General features: G+C 40.8%; 1 protein-coding gene across 7 annotated transcripts in view; it reads left to right on the top strand.

Annotated features, from left to right (window-relative positions):
• Positions 1 to 14214, top strand: part of LOC111243533 (uncharacterized) — an 89951-nt gene that overhangs the window by 42879 nt on the left and 32858 nt on the right. Inside the window, exon 1 of one of the 7 annotated variants that reach the window (XM_086977327.1) lies at positions 1109 to 1256. The exons of the other annotated variants lie outside the window; for them this stretch is intronic. The gene's annotated coding sequence lies outside the window, so the exon portion shown is untranslated. Of the gene's footprint in view, positions 1 to 1108; positions 1257 to 14214 lie in introns of those variants that run through there. 7 annotated transcript variants of the gene reach the window in all.

Raw genomic sequence — 14214 nt, 5'->3', positions numbered from 1 at the left:
TTGATGCATGGACTAGAAAAAGCTGGCTGATCTTTTACAGACTTATACCGATTCGAGCAATGTCAAGGAGCACAATCATATTTAGTCTTGACTAGGTCGTAGAATGAAACAGCAAAGACTGTTGTTGTTTGTTATACAGGTGAAAAACATTCACAGCGATAACGTACTTGCTAACTTGTCTAACGTAACCGCCTAGGTGATCTCATAATACAAATCGTTTGTTTTTTGTTTGTTTCGGTCTCTGTTCGTCTTTGCCGTCGTTCATGGATACGTGTGTAAGTAAACAGGGACCATTCGTATGCATATTGTTAACTTGCTCATTCGTTCACTATACAGTTCCTTGAATAATCACGTGGTCAAAGTAACGAGCATAACTAAGAAATACGATAGCATCATTGGTACTGATCACGCTCTCTGAATTTTGGCCAAAAATTATCTATTTATCTATAAATCTCTCGCAGTACTATAGTGCTATTAGACAGGGGTAACAAACGGGATCGCCCCCGCCATTGAGACGGTACTTAAGCGTGTTCAATGAGTGAATTCTCTGAGATGAAGACGCGCGATATCTGTCATGATTACCGGATCCGTAACTATCGTTGTTTGATCGTGCTTGGACTGACGGCTGTGCTTTCAGTGGTAGCAGCTTTTTGCTGGATCTTCTCGATTCTTTGTAACGGTAACAATGGCCGTCGTCTCTTGTCGTAATCTGATGATAAGGCAGACGCGCTGAATCGTGCACAATCAGGTTCATAACAAACAACATTGTCTATGAAGACCGTATGAATTGCAGTAACACAAGAACAGTAACTGCATTTCCTTTTAAAGCTACTGATGCTGGTGCTTTTGTCAGACGACGAAAAATAAACAGTCCGGCGACAAAATTCATGATGCAGTAGAAAAATGTAAATTTGTAGCCAGCCTTATTGCAGTTATTGTGCTTGGTACATTTTAGGAGATGATGAGAAAGATAAGGGCCGATAGTTTTATAGATGCATGATACATGAAGAAATATCTGTTGTCCAGTAAGTTTTCAAAACACTTTTCTCTCTATATTCTCATTGAAGGGCATCCACCGTTCGTCGCGTATGAACATACTGAACAACTAGAAAATCATAAGAAATTAGTCCTTGTTCTCAATAGGACTGTACACAATAAACTATCGACCACGTTGTGATCCAACTTCTCTTCGAATAGTCAAAATCAGTGCTATAATTATCAGTCACGAAAATTACTCAAGTTTAACTTGAATTAAGGTAAGTACGGCTTGTTATTATTGTTACTGGTAACGTTTTTCTTTAGTTGCAACAATACACAAACGTAAAATGTGGTTTAAATTTTATCCCGTTAGTTATTCTTGGTTTTTAAAGTCGATCAAGGTACAGATTTCGTGGCCCAGTCCAAGTATCGCTCTTACTAACAGCGATCGTCATCTTGAGCAAAATGATTTGGCCTAGAGCAGAATTGCGAAGATCTTAAATATGGAAATTAAGTCTATCTAACGTCATATCTGTTGTTCATACATATTTCGAGTTTGGCCTGGTTTATGTCATGTGTTTAGTTATGGCACTGCCAATCAGCCAAAATCGATTGATATGACGATAGCCTGAACAAAAGAACCTAAGTAAAAAGACAGAACAATTAAGGCACATTATGTTTCTGTGCTATTTAGCTCATTCACAAAACTAATTTCCAATGATGACGGAATATTGAGACGATTGCAGGGTTCTACGCCACGCTACGGCAGATATTTTTCTTGAAATGAAATTTTCTCAATAGTTTACCAAACATTCCCAAGCCAACTTCGGGTGAATAACATATCATGTTTATGGAAGAGGAGTTTTGAAAAATGGCGCCATTTGTTCAAACTTTCTATAAGCAGAAAAGGCAAAATGCGAAGGAGAACCGCGCGTAGCATGAGTAAATTGCTGGGATTAATTTTTTTTTATCATACTTTCTGACTGGATAATATTCTGTAAGTTTCGTGTTTTTTAATGTACAAAATCTTTTTATCTACATAAAATAACAATTTGTATGTACATATTACGCCGCTAGTTCTGTCTCAAGGAGACTAAATCATATTTTTTCTGACCGCCTTAATTATAACTGATGACTTTATTCGCACGTTTTATTTGCACTAATTGATATTCTGTTCTGTACACTACAAAATCATATAAACCTAGATGACCCTAACATGCGTCGATGGTTATTCGAGTCCGGATGGCGGACAATTTGTAAAAGGTAGGTATTAATTACCCGCTGCAAACAGGCCGTCATTTTAGGATGCAAGCAAGTTGAGTATTCTTGACCACTGACTTAATGCCAGCCAGTTTCAAGGAGTGTCTAAGGACAAGAAATTTTAATTCGACACGATTGGGGAGCGGGCGTCATTATCCAAGAGCATGGGGTCACTAGCGTGAAAGGGTTACCATATCTGGCAGTTAAACGTCACGGGTGAAATTATACAAGACTGACGTAGCAATTGAAATGGCAGCTGGATAATCGTTTAGCAAAGCAAGACGAAACAACGTTGCAGGTTACTAGGTTTTTAACTGAGATGCGTTGTGTTGCTTGTTTTCCAAAGTTCAAATAACAACTTATTAGTTAAACGCCATTAATCTTGAGGGTGTAGTGGCCGACCGGAAACTCCATAGAGGAACCTGAAACCTCATTGAACTTTTTAGTAACCTACCTTCATAACAACGTTCTTACAACTTTCCAATCTTCAGTTACTTATAGTCTACTAGTGTCCATTATCTAGCTGCGAGATTATTTTATATCTGGGCCTCAAAGCTACTTAACTGAAACCTTTAGAATTTCGATTTTGAAAATAGTGATCTGTCATTGTCATAATCGCTTTTTTTTTCATAAGTCGTCTATGCTCATGTGTAGAAACGCAGCAGCGTCATATGTATGCCCGGTTGTGTACGATGGTCTAACTGATAAATCGTTATCAGACGAGTACAGAGTGTTTGTCTATGTCTCTCATTACTATGCTGGATAGCAGATGTAGAAGTTCAGATTGTCGTTATTGTATCGGCCACTAGATAGAAGAATATAGATATTATGCTGCAAAAACAACTTATTGGTCCCACTTTCCCATAGGCTGTTTAATGCTAAGACCGAAACAATGCTTTTGTTGCATTCGTATGAGCTGACTAAACAGAATGGAAGTACCGGAAATAGGAAAAGGTGGTAATCGATGGGGATCTTTTGCATTGGACGCTTTTTTTTGAGGTGCATTGGCATTCAGTCGTCTGGGTTTCCCACGGCAACTGTTGACTAGAATATTTTTTGTTTCCTTGTTATTGCTTGTCGTAGAAAATGCAATCCAACTGCGTTCGAAGTAAGCCAATAGGCCAATATATATAAAGAAAAACGTTAATCTAATATTTGAAAATAGCATTGCTTCATGAAAGTGCGATATTTTGTGACAGACAGGTTTTTGTTGCTTTCGAAATATGTTATTGTCAGCCAGCGCACAAATGGGTATTATTACTAGTCGGGTTTTTGGAAAGCGAATTGCCCTGAGCCAAGCAGAATGAAAAAAGCCCGACCGGCGTACGAGAATGAAGTTATAACAGCCCGCTTTTCAGCGAAACTACAAACCTCCTTAAAGAATCCAGAAAGAACATTTCGAACTTAACAATGAGCTTTATAGAAGCTCGCTATTGACTTTTTTGCGGGAATTTTTTAAAATGAAGATCAAAAAAAGCCATGTAAAGACGGTCGCTTCTCTTTGATTTGTACTTTAGTTAGTGACTTGTAATGAAAACTAGTTCTTATATATATATATACACGTATAGATACAAGGTGAGTGAGGTGGGGCTATATGGACCACTGGAGTATATGTGTCGACGCTGATTTTGCAGAAAAACTGATAGAACTGAGTAATACTAGAGTATAACTCAACTTCATAGAAATGCATATACATCTGAAACGGAGGCATCGTATTTTTGCATTAATTGCCACCAAGACGCTACAGGGGTTTTTACAGGTTTTTTTTCTTAAAAAAAGAAAACAAAGTTTAAGTGACTTTATTAGTAGAACGCACTACTGGAGAGCAGTGTGTATATTGCTGCTTCCCGAACAAAATGAACTTGTATATATCTGAGCCATTCAAAGCTCTATACTGACTTATAGCGGACGAATCATGCTATTTAATCTACTTAACTTGCTAATAAATGATTATAGAGAGATTAAGATAGTAGCTATATTTTCGACTATTTCTAAACCGAAACGCGTTTTCCCTTCAGCTTTGTCGAACGACTGATTTGCTGGTACAAAATAATTAGTGACCCGTATAACTGCACGAGCTACATAAGTATCTTCAATTGATATTTTCAATTATGAAGGTATCTATTTGGGAGGACTTTGAGGAAGTTCATTCGTTAACGTTTCTTCATATGTCGATCTATATACTAATGCGTTCAAAATGATCGAGTAAAGTTCAGCGCCAGTGCCTCCACTGCCTTCTGATTCCGTCTCTGCTATGGCTTTCTTCTGTGTTCACTGACTTTTACTTTCTGGTCAAATCCAATCGTCCTTGAATTGCATATATACATCTATACGTGTGTGGATACATTCATCTCTATTTAAATTTATTTCATATTATTCATTTATTCTGTAAGCATCGTAGATATCACAATCAATACTGCCTGTGTATCGTAATGCTAGCAGCTGCACCCACGACCCAATCACGTCCCTCACTTCTTGTACGAGAGGCACTATCCTTTTTATACTAAGGACCAATTGCACTGACCAAAAGCCAACGGCTGAATGTCCTGTTTTGCACTCCGTTGTTGCAGTGTTGCACATTGATTGTTTGCATTTTTTATTTAAATTTTTGTCGAATCGGCGCGACAGAAGAGCGGTAATTATACTAATCCATTAGCAAGCAGTAAAACAGCATTTGTAATATATTTTGTAACTGGTAATATATAATTATATGGCCGCCATTGTCGGCCCGAGCCATCTTAATTAATGTCAGATCAAAAGTTAATTAACCAACACCGTCAGTGACAATGCTGATGAGATTTAACGAACGTTGTTGGGCCAGTAGAAGCACTATCATCTTCTTAACTGGGACGCAATTTTCTTCCGTTTACCCCCCAAAAACTGTACAAGCTCAAATGTTAAAGATAAAGCATGCAAAGGGCCTGTCAAGTAAAATAGACTTTTAAGCTTTTTATCAAGACTTGAATGTTAATGCGAGCTGACGTTCAAAAGCATCTTCGATAAACACTGTGATAAACTAAGTAAATACAAATGTTTGTTACCTTGTTATACTTCATTCATAAAAAATGGTAATCATCGTTGTTTTTAGCTTCAGTTCTTATCCTAACTATGGAAATCCTAAATAATAACGCTTATGCATCAGCTATGCACGCTCTTTATACAACCCTTGTTCATAGGAACACTCTCCAGCAAAACAGAGCGCTATCCATTATCGGTTATATTTACGACAATACTTTGTAGTCCAGTAATCATGAATTTAATTGGCTATTCTTCATCTATGTGACAGTTAATTGAATCGACCACTATTGCCAAAATTAGGCCGTCGACTCCTGAGTTTATCGCAGGCCGTAACGACCAGTATTTTTCGCAGCTGCCTAATTAGTGCAGGAGACTAGCCTAGATAGCTTCTACGGTTTCATTTGTTAATAAAAAGCCTAAGAAACAAGTTTTTCTCTTTTTTTTTTTTTGTAACAGATGATTTCCCACTTGAAGCTTATTAGCAGCGGGAGCTGTATGTAATATATAGTAAATATTCCCCCGCATATTAGATAAAAGCAATCTCTCGTAAAATAAACCGTTGTGCGCATGTAAGGTACCTAAAAACGCTTTTTCTCTCTTCTTTTTTACAGTTTGGCCTAGTTTGATCCTATTATTGACCGTTGCAGTGATAGCTCGTAGCTGAGAGTCTCGTTGCCCACCCACGTTGAATCCATATTTCGAAAGGCTCATTTCCTGATATTCCTACCAGGGAAATTCTTAGGCCAAATGGACTAACTGTTTTTTCCCTTTTAGCTAGTTTTCGACTTTCGTTTGATATACAAATTGTATATCCCATTTCAATGTGTCCAGCATCTTGAAACTTCGTTGCAATCATCCTATCTTGGCATAAATCAATTTTCTGTTTAAGGTTCTCGTCCCTAGGTCAACCTTATTGTTTTCTACCTGTAAAACTGGCGTTTTTGGTTTGGAAGTTGTCTTGCATATGTTCTAAGTATGCGTTTCTGACTACTCTGGGCACATGAATAGACGTCCATGTGACTAGTATCGAAGAGCATTACTAATATGTACTTACTATTTATTATGCTTTTGCAATGCGAGTTTAGGATTTGTTGGGATGTTGATCGACTTCTTCTAGATGCCTGTATATAGTGGGGTCAAATCTGACGACCATGCCATTATCCTGGGGCTGACTGGTGATCGTTCGATAATAGTTTGCAAAAGTTCCGTTAAACTTAAACAATTTACTCATAATACTCTATCTAGGCTGAATACGATTAACGTAGCATCATCCCTGTGTTCCTATCGATGACTTGTTTCTTTTTTACGGTAAGAGCGATGGAAATAGCTTTTTTCGTCTATGAATCGATTAGACAGCATCTCTGTTCGTGCCGGCGGTTGTAATAGGCCCTATAATTAACGGATAGAGAGATTGCGCTGCTGATAACATGGCGGACTGTTGTTATTGTTCCGGCCTGTGTAACTTGAAATATTAGCACAACATCATAGAGCAGTATTACTCGCTGCAAAAAAAACTAAGCGGTATTCGTCTCACTGTCACCATTGTTACCTGCTCCTCGTTGTTATTATTGCAGGTGCTTAGCTAGAAAAAAAAAAAAAAAAAAAAGACGATGCGTGCTATTTCGTTATGGATTAGGCTTCCCGTTTTGCCCTTGCCAGTCAGAGTTTAGTTTCAACAATACCTTTCACTGATCCATGATATTATCTGGATCTAGCATCAACTTTGCCAACATTGGAGCTTCTGTGTCTCTATTTAGCCCTCTTATATGTAGGCAAAACTGATTGCTTAAAATTTGCTTGTGCTTAGATGACAGGGAAAGAAACGATCCATTAATGAATTGGATAAAGCAGAAAAAATATCAGACATCTTTATTGCATACTAACGATTGCAGAAGTATGAAAAGCAGACGATTTTGAAACAGAAATAATGAATAATCATTTCAATGACTTGTGTCCGTTAATGGCTAATCAGAGCTTTACTACTCTGGAAGGTTTTGAGCGCAATATCCATTACCGCCAGGACGATGTTTTTGAATATGATTAAGGTTTTCATTCGGGACCGGGGACGGGGAGAATCTCTGTACGATAGGCTATTGATCTAACTACAATACGGCCTAAGCTAGCATAACTGTCCGCTTCATAGCTATGCAGGTGTTGCTGTAAATATGAAGACTGTAGTTCTGATTGACAACCTGAATATAATGTCTAGACGTAGAGCCTCAAGAATAGTCAAGCTTGTCCACTGCAGGTCAAGTCCAGCTGAGCCTGCCGCTACACCGCGTGACTGAATAAACCTTGTGGTGACGCATCAATATAACTGTTACTCGAATTGCAAGAACCGTCGCGGTCTAATTGTTTCACGGTCGTTTCTGTCACTTTTACTGCTTCATTGTCCAATAACAGGAAGTTACATTTGTAGCCGTGAGATCGCATTGCCTTATTTAGAGCTTTGACAAGTTTATTTGTTTAGTATCGTAGTATCGTGCCGATACCACTTTGCTTTCAACAGACATCTGCCGTCTGTCTGTGGATGATGATTCCCAATGTTGTGCGCTGATTAGAGTATTGATCCTGTCATCGACTTTTTTTTTTTCTAAATCACCATTCGTTCAGTTCCTGTGAACCGTGCAATATCCTGCGTTTAATATATTCCATCTAGTTTGCTATATATATCTACTATATTTCTATTATTATAGCTCAAAAAGATCAGATCAATCCCGCTGGGACGTTGCAGCACTCAATCAACCCACATATCGATCTGTTTACCGATCTTATTATCTGCGACGACGTGCACGTGTACCATATGCACGCTGTGTGCATATAAGTGCTTGGATCCATTGCACAGACCGTTAAGTACAACATTTTGGAAATCGAGGTATTAGTATCGTAGTAACGATATCGATAAAAATGATAGACTACAATGCATACGAAATTTGAATAATCGTTATCTCATCATTATGTCGTACTTATAGTGATTTGATTATGCTGATTAATATGTCACGACGATGCTGGCTGAATACTTGTTGCTCCCCTAGCTGTTGTTGGCGGACTGTTATGCTGTTGCTGCTAATGACTTCGAGCGGGGGGGCGTGTTTGGGTAGGCAGTGGTATCAAAAATAGCAAGCAGCGCCGCCGTGGCATTACACCCATTTAGCTATTCGACGGCCATCGGGTCGACAGTCGCTGCAATAACGGGTTCTGATTGAGCTGCGATCACAAGCGACGGGGTCGCTTATTGGCCACGAGTCGTCGGCGTAAGGAAGAAAAGAAGCAAACGACTTGCGTCGATGATGACGGCGCTCGCAGGCACACAGGGTTTTGTACACATGCGGTGGCCTCCCTTCTCCCGCACATACAAGCGAAGCAAAGATCAGTCACAATACTTCACTGTTACAACCACTAGCGCCACGATCGAACTCAATAGCAACGATACACCTAATAATAATAATAATATTTGTAATCATCGTTTCCAAGCAAGGCGGCAATAGCGTCGGTAGTAGTATTCATAGAGCGCATGAGTATCACCATTACTGTCGTCGTTATGATAAATACCAAATATTAAAATTCGCCAGCAGCAGGACCAATAAGAACGATGAAAGACGGCTTTGTGCGTGTGCATAGGTACATGCATCATATACATGCCTATAGTTTCATATGCGACTACTTGTCCATGGTCGCCGTCTATTGGCAGGGTCAGTAAACTACAACACTGATACCTCTTGATAACAAGAGTAAGGGCGCCAGTGCGGCTGGGGCGGCGGCAGCAGCAGCAACTTCGCTTGCGAAAATAGTATGAAGCTCTGCATGTACATACGTATACCGTAATACAAAACATAATAAGGTATTCCAAGAGCCTCGTCGGGAAATATTTGCGCCAAACACAGTCATAAAACAGCATCATCATGAGGTGAACCTCCCGCCTCCCCCGCGCCTACAGTACACACGCGCGTGCATATACATATACACACACATACCCACACCCATAGATACACAGGAAGTTTTATGTAAATAGCCGAAAAATCACCCACCATACGTAAACTGGTTACTTACATATGAACGAATGGATTATTCTCTATGATCGTATTGAGACTTCAGAGTAACCTTACATGGTCAGCGCATATGTTGACGTTTGTTTACGACCTCAAACTAACTGAAAGGATGACGAATTTCACGTAAGTATATAAATATAACCAAATGTTAGGGGATGAGGGCAAGAACAGAGACTGCTAGAAAAACAGATATTTGAAGGTATAGGTTAGCACAGACGTTGGACGAGCCTCAGTCAGGGTCCAAGTACCGCACGACAGTTTCCAGAGCGATTTTTCCCGATGAAATTCGCCAAATAGCAGCGCTTCCGCCTTTCCCATTTTTTTCGCTTCGTTCCATGTTTCGTCCGAGTCCAAGCTTCAAACCCTTCATTCAAACTTTCCCTTGTTAGTTACATGTCGTAGCATGCATTGTTCGTACTTAATGTGAACGCCAACTACGCATTCCTATGCCTAGCAACTTTGTTTCTTTTCGTGTATTTATATCTGTGTATGTGTGCGTATGCATTCATGTTTTACGAGCTTTGCGTTTTTGTGCTTGCTGGCCCTTCCCTATGCTTTCTTCGTCCTCGTCGTTCTTTTGCTTCATTTTGCCTATTGAGGGCTTTGCTGGTTGGCGACTTATTGGCGCTTACGGCTTGAGGCATAACGCTAGCGTAACGCTCGTTGACGCCCACGTGATGACTTTCTCTCCGTTTTTCTTCAAGTTGGGGAGTGCGCGTAAGCGCGTGTGGATACACACACCGATATAGCCAGCACAACCCTGAATGCAAACAGACCGACGCCGACAGACCCACTCACGCACGGTCGCCCTGCCTTCCATTCGTTCATTCATTCACACACATTAGTTCGCATATTCGTTGGTCCATCTATACATCCATTCATAGTCACTCAATGGTCCATCTAACGCTTTTCCTACATCATTGATGATCCATTTATCGTCAGTGTCTATTTACTGCCATTTATTGTTACGGAAGAGTGAAACTACGAAATGAGAGACCCTGCAGAGACGGCAGTCTTTGCGGTAACTATCGCTATCATCGACGCCGACAACAGCAATAGCAGCAACAACAGCAACAAACTGTTGTTGCTTTCGCAAGAACAAAACGAGCTGCGACTGGCGCTATTTTGCGAGCGATCGGTGAGAGATGTTTGCTTAACAGCCAACGGTGTACTTTATTATTAGTATCATTAGCATTTAAATCATGGTGCAATACATTTAGTATGTCGAATAATGCAACACGCAAGGAAAGCCGAAAATTGAGACAACATATGTTATGTTGCAAATTGACAGACAGGGCATTCACACAAGCAAGCGCTGCTTTTTTTTTTCTTTTTTCTATTAGATTAATATGGCCGGTACGATTCCTTGGTGAACTGCAGAAGCAGAGTAATGGAGTACTGTGTACGCTGACGGCGTTGTGATGCAACCCATAGTTATGATCCGTCGTCAAAGAAACTGACGCGTACCTATCGACGATACAACCGTTGATTTACGTTGAGTAATTTATAAGACTGAAATATACTTTTGATAGCTTATAAGATTAACGGTATCATCCATCGATGCACTTCACTGCACCCCCAAGCTACCCAGATCGTTCGATTGAGCGTTAATAAACACCGACTAATCAATGCTTACTTTCTTCAGTGATGCAACACTATTGATGTTGTTGAGCTGTTGTCAGTTCCTTTTGAGTGAGGGGGCTTCCTCACCCCGCCCGATTGTCCTGAGCCGTTATCATTGGTACTATGAATTTCCATTCAGTAGCAAAAGCAATTTTGTTCAGGCGTGGATACGGCAGCCGGCTCCTCTTTCCTCATATCGAAAACCCTCATTTGAGTCTTTTTGCTGTTATAGTTATAGTGTCGATAGCCTCGTGCTGATCGTCAGCGTCATCACTTTTGTGATACTGTCCCCATAGGCCTTCTATCAACAATCAATAACGACAACAACGATTGTAATAGTAACGACGCCAATGGAGCCAATATGATGTGAATGTTGTGCGCCTGTTGATCTGGCTGACTGCACGTTTATATATTACAATGTGTTTTCAACTGTTATTGGTCGATGACGATAATTTCATTAGTTTTATTACGACGACGACGACGACCCAATTTCGTTTATAGTAAAAATTTTTTTTCGTTTTTTACTCGTACTTCAGTAATGCTTTACTTGTATCTGCAATGCTACAAACCAGTTTTTGTCGTAGCCAATCAAAAATGGTTCCGGTAGCAATTGATGAAGTGTAGTTGCTCGTCGAGTGTTTCTGTGGTCAATACCGTCAGTACTGTCAAAGTCAAAAAGAGGCTCGTAGGCTGACGCATTTCATTGAAAATTAACGGCCGTTTAATTAAGCCAACATGATCGGTATGGGCCGTTCGCTCTGTTTGTAACTCGTTATGGCTGTGTTATCTATTCAGTTTATAATAAGCGCAATTACTCAGCTCTACGCTATCCGCTCGATCGCACAATTTCATGTTAGTATTTTGAGCTCCGTCGCCCAATCTAAACGTTTAGCGAGAAGACTGCTTCAAGTTATATCCATTGTTGTCTGATTGAGAGTTAACAAAAGGTTACTGTATTCGACGTGAGAGAAATTGCTTGTTTTATCGCTTTGTAAAAAAAACCTCCTCTGCGGGCCCATCAAGTTGAGCGCTTTTATATTTATGCGAAGACGCACGTACGCTAATATATCGTGCTGTCCGTATCGTATAGTCGCGCGTACTGCCACTATTACGTCCACAGCGGCAGGCTTCTCTTTGGTTATAGTTATCGTTGTCGTCCACGTTCGCCGCTGCTGTTGTTGTCGCTTGATAATTTAATTGTTCGTAAAAATAGGTGAGAAGTTAAAGATAGCGTTTGCGCTACCTTCTATTTAGATTCACTTCGGCAGCTGGCCTGACACTGATTGACTGACTGACTGACTGACTGACTGAATATAAAAAATAGAAACGAGAGAGGGAAAAGTGGGATGGGTCTAGACTAGCGGCGCCTAACGCCGTTGACGTCGTCGCCGTTACCGCTAGCGTCTGTGTCTTGGCGTTCGTTTGTAGTGGTGTCGCTACTGTCGACGGGTTGTAGCTTTACCGGTAGTTGTAGTACTGGCAGCAGTGACATATTTGGTTGCTTGGTCATAACGACGATTTTGGGTCATAGCTTAAGCAGCGGCAATAGAAGGAACTGTTTTCGTCTCCATCATCAGCATTAAGAGCGTCATTATTATCATAGCTAATGCGGCTACAGCGACGACCGTCTCCTCTTCCTTGGTTTCTGAATCTACGGTAATTCTTCTGTCCTCGCTGTCACTGCTGCTGATGCAGCCGACAGATGCCCACGTTTTGCTAGAACAGGAAAAGCATGGGATAAAAGAGAACGGCGAACGCGAGCGGATAGGCGGCTAGCGATACCAGCCGCAATAGCAGCAGTAGCTGTGCGACGACGTGACGACAACGTAAACCGTCTCCCGAGCTGCGGTGCTGGTGCCGCGGATACTGATGCTTATAATGATGATGCTGATGATATTGGCGCTGAAGTCCTCCCCACACCCTCCGATTCCCCAATTCCTTTAAAGCCTCTACTGGTACCAACGTTGACACCAATCATCGCGTTTTTCTGCTGCAACTGACAGACGACAGAGTGCCTCCCTCTCCACCCAAAGGAGCGTAGAAATACGGAGATGCCGCCACCGCTGGTCGCCCGTCGACGATGATGACAACAACCAGCCAGGGGAACGAGAAGGACGAAAAAGAAAACGACGATCACGGAAAACACGAAGCGCACTGTCAATCCGCGAGACGAATACAAGCGTCAAATGGCAACTCTGACAAGATTTGATAATTTATGTCAAAATAGATTGGGTGGTGAATCGACGCGAGAGACTTCCGACGATAGAGACGTCGTGGGAAACTTGTGTAAGAACGGCAAGAAAAAATCTATGATCACTGACAACTTTCTAAAGGAGTATCGGGAACTGTCTTGGAATATAGACCTACATAATATTGTGTTAATCTCTACAGTGGGAAATAATACACGGATATATTTATTACGTTTACTTTAAAAATAGAAAACAATTTACTTCAGGGGTCAAGAAAAATTCGCATGCCTTACAGGTCACTTACTACGTCTCGCATCGGACTGCCTTCATATATCTGAATGTAGTATCCTTGAAGTTTAATAATGTGTATCTACCAACTTAGCAAAAACTGGTAGCTTATCACCAGCTACTTCATTATTATTACTATTATTATTATGCATTGATCAAAAATATCAGTAGTATTAACGTAGTGTTGCCGCTGCTGACGATGTTGTTGTTGTTGACCGAACAACGGTGCGCGATGGGCACAATGACTAACGCTTGAAAAATATGTAATAACAAGAAATAGAAACAAATCAACTAACCTAGAAATAGCCGCGGCGAAGGGCGCCGACAGCGGCAATCACGACAACAGAAGCACTGCCTAAAATACAGTTAAAAACAGACAGACGGTAGCTACAAACGGAGAGAAGATGTGTGCAGTTATAAATGCGTAAAGAAAGAGCTAAGCCATGTTATTCTAGCAAAGATACAGGACAGCGACTATGTGACAAACTAACTCATTGGAGCGCAATGGGGCGAACACATGCCCACATTGTTGGTGGAGGGGTCGGATGATGAAGCAACTAAAGCAAACAGATGAACGCACGGACCAGGACCAGCAGGTTTGCCCAGATGTCCAATTGACATACTTCGCTATCTTGCCACTAGGTGGCGCCTCATCATCAAAAATTAGCGCCAACAGGCGTGGAAGTTACAGCAAGCGCAATAGGACCAGCGAACCAAACAATAATGTTATTTGTGTGCAATAAAAGCGATCCCAATAAATGTGTACATAAGTATTCATGTATAAATTATGTATGTATCGAAAATAAGAG

This window comes from Varroa destructor, unplaced genomic scaffold, assembly GCF_002443255.2.
Source record: "Varroa destructor unplaced genomic scaffold, Vdes_3.0 BEIS01000001.1, whole genome shotgun sequence".
In the NCBI taxonomy this organism is placed as follows: domain Eukaryota; kingdom Metazoa; phylum Arthropoda; class Arachnida; order Mesostigmata; family Varroidae; genus Varroa; species Varroa destructor.
This window is presented reverse-complemented; position numbering and strand designations above follow the sequence as displayed.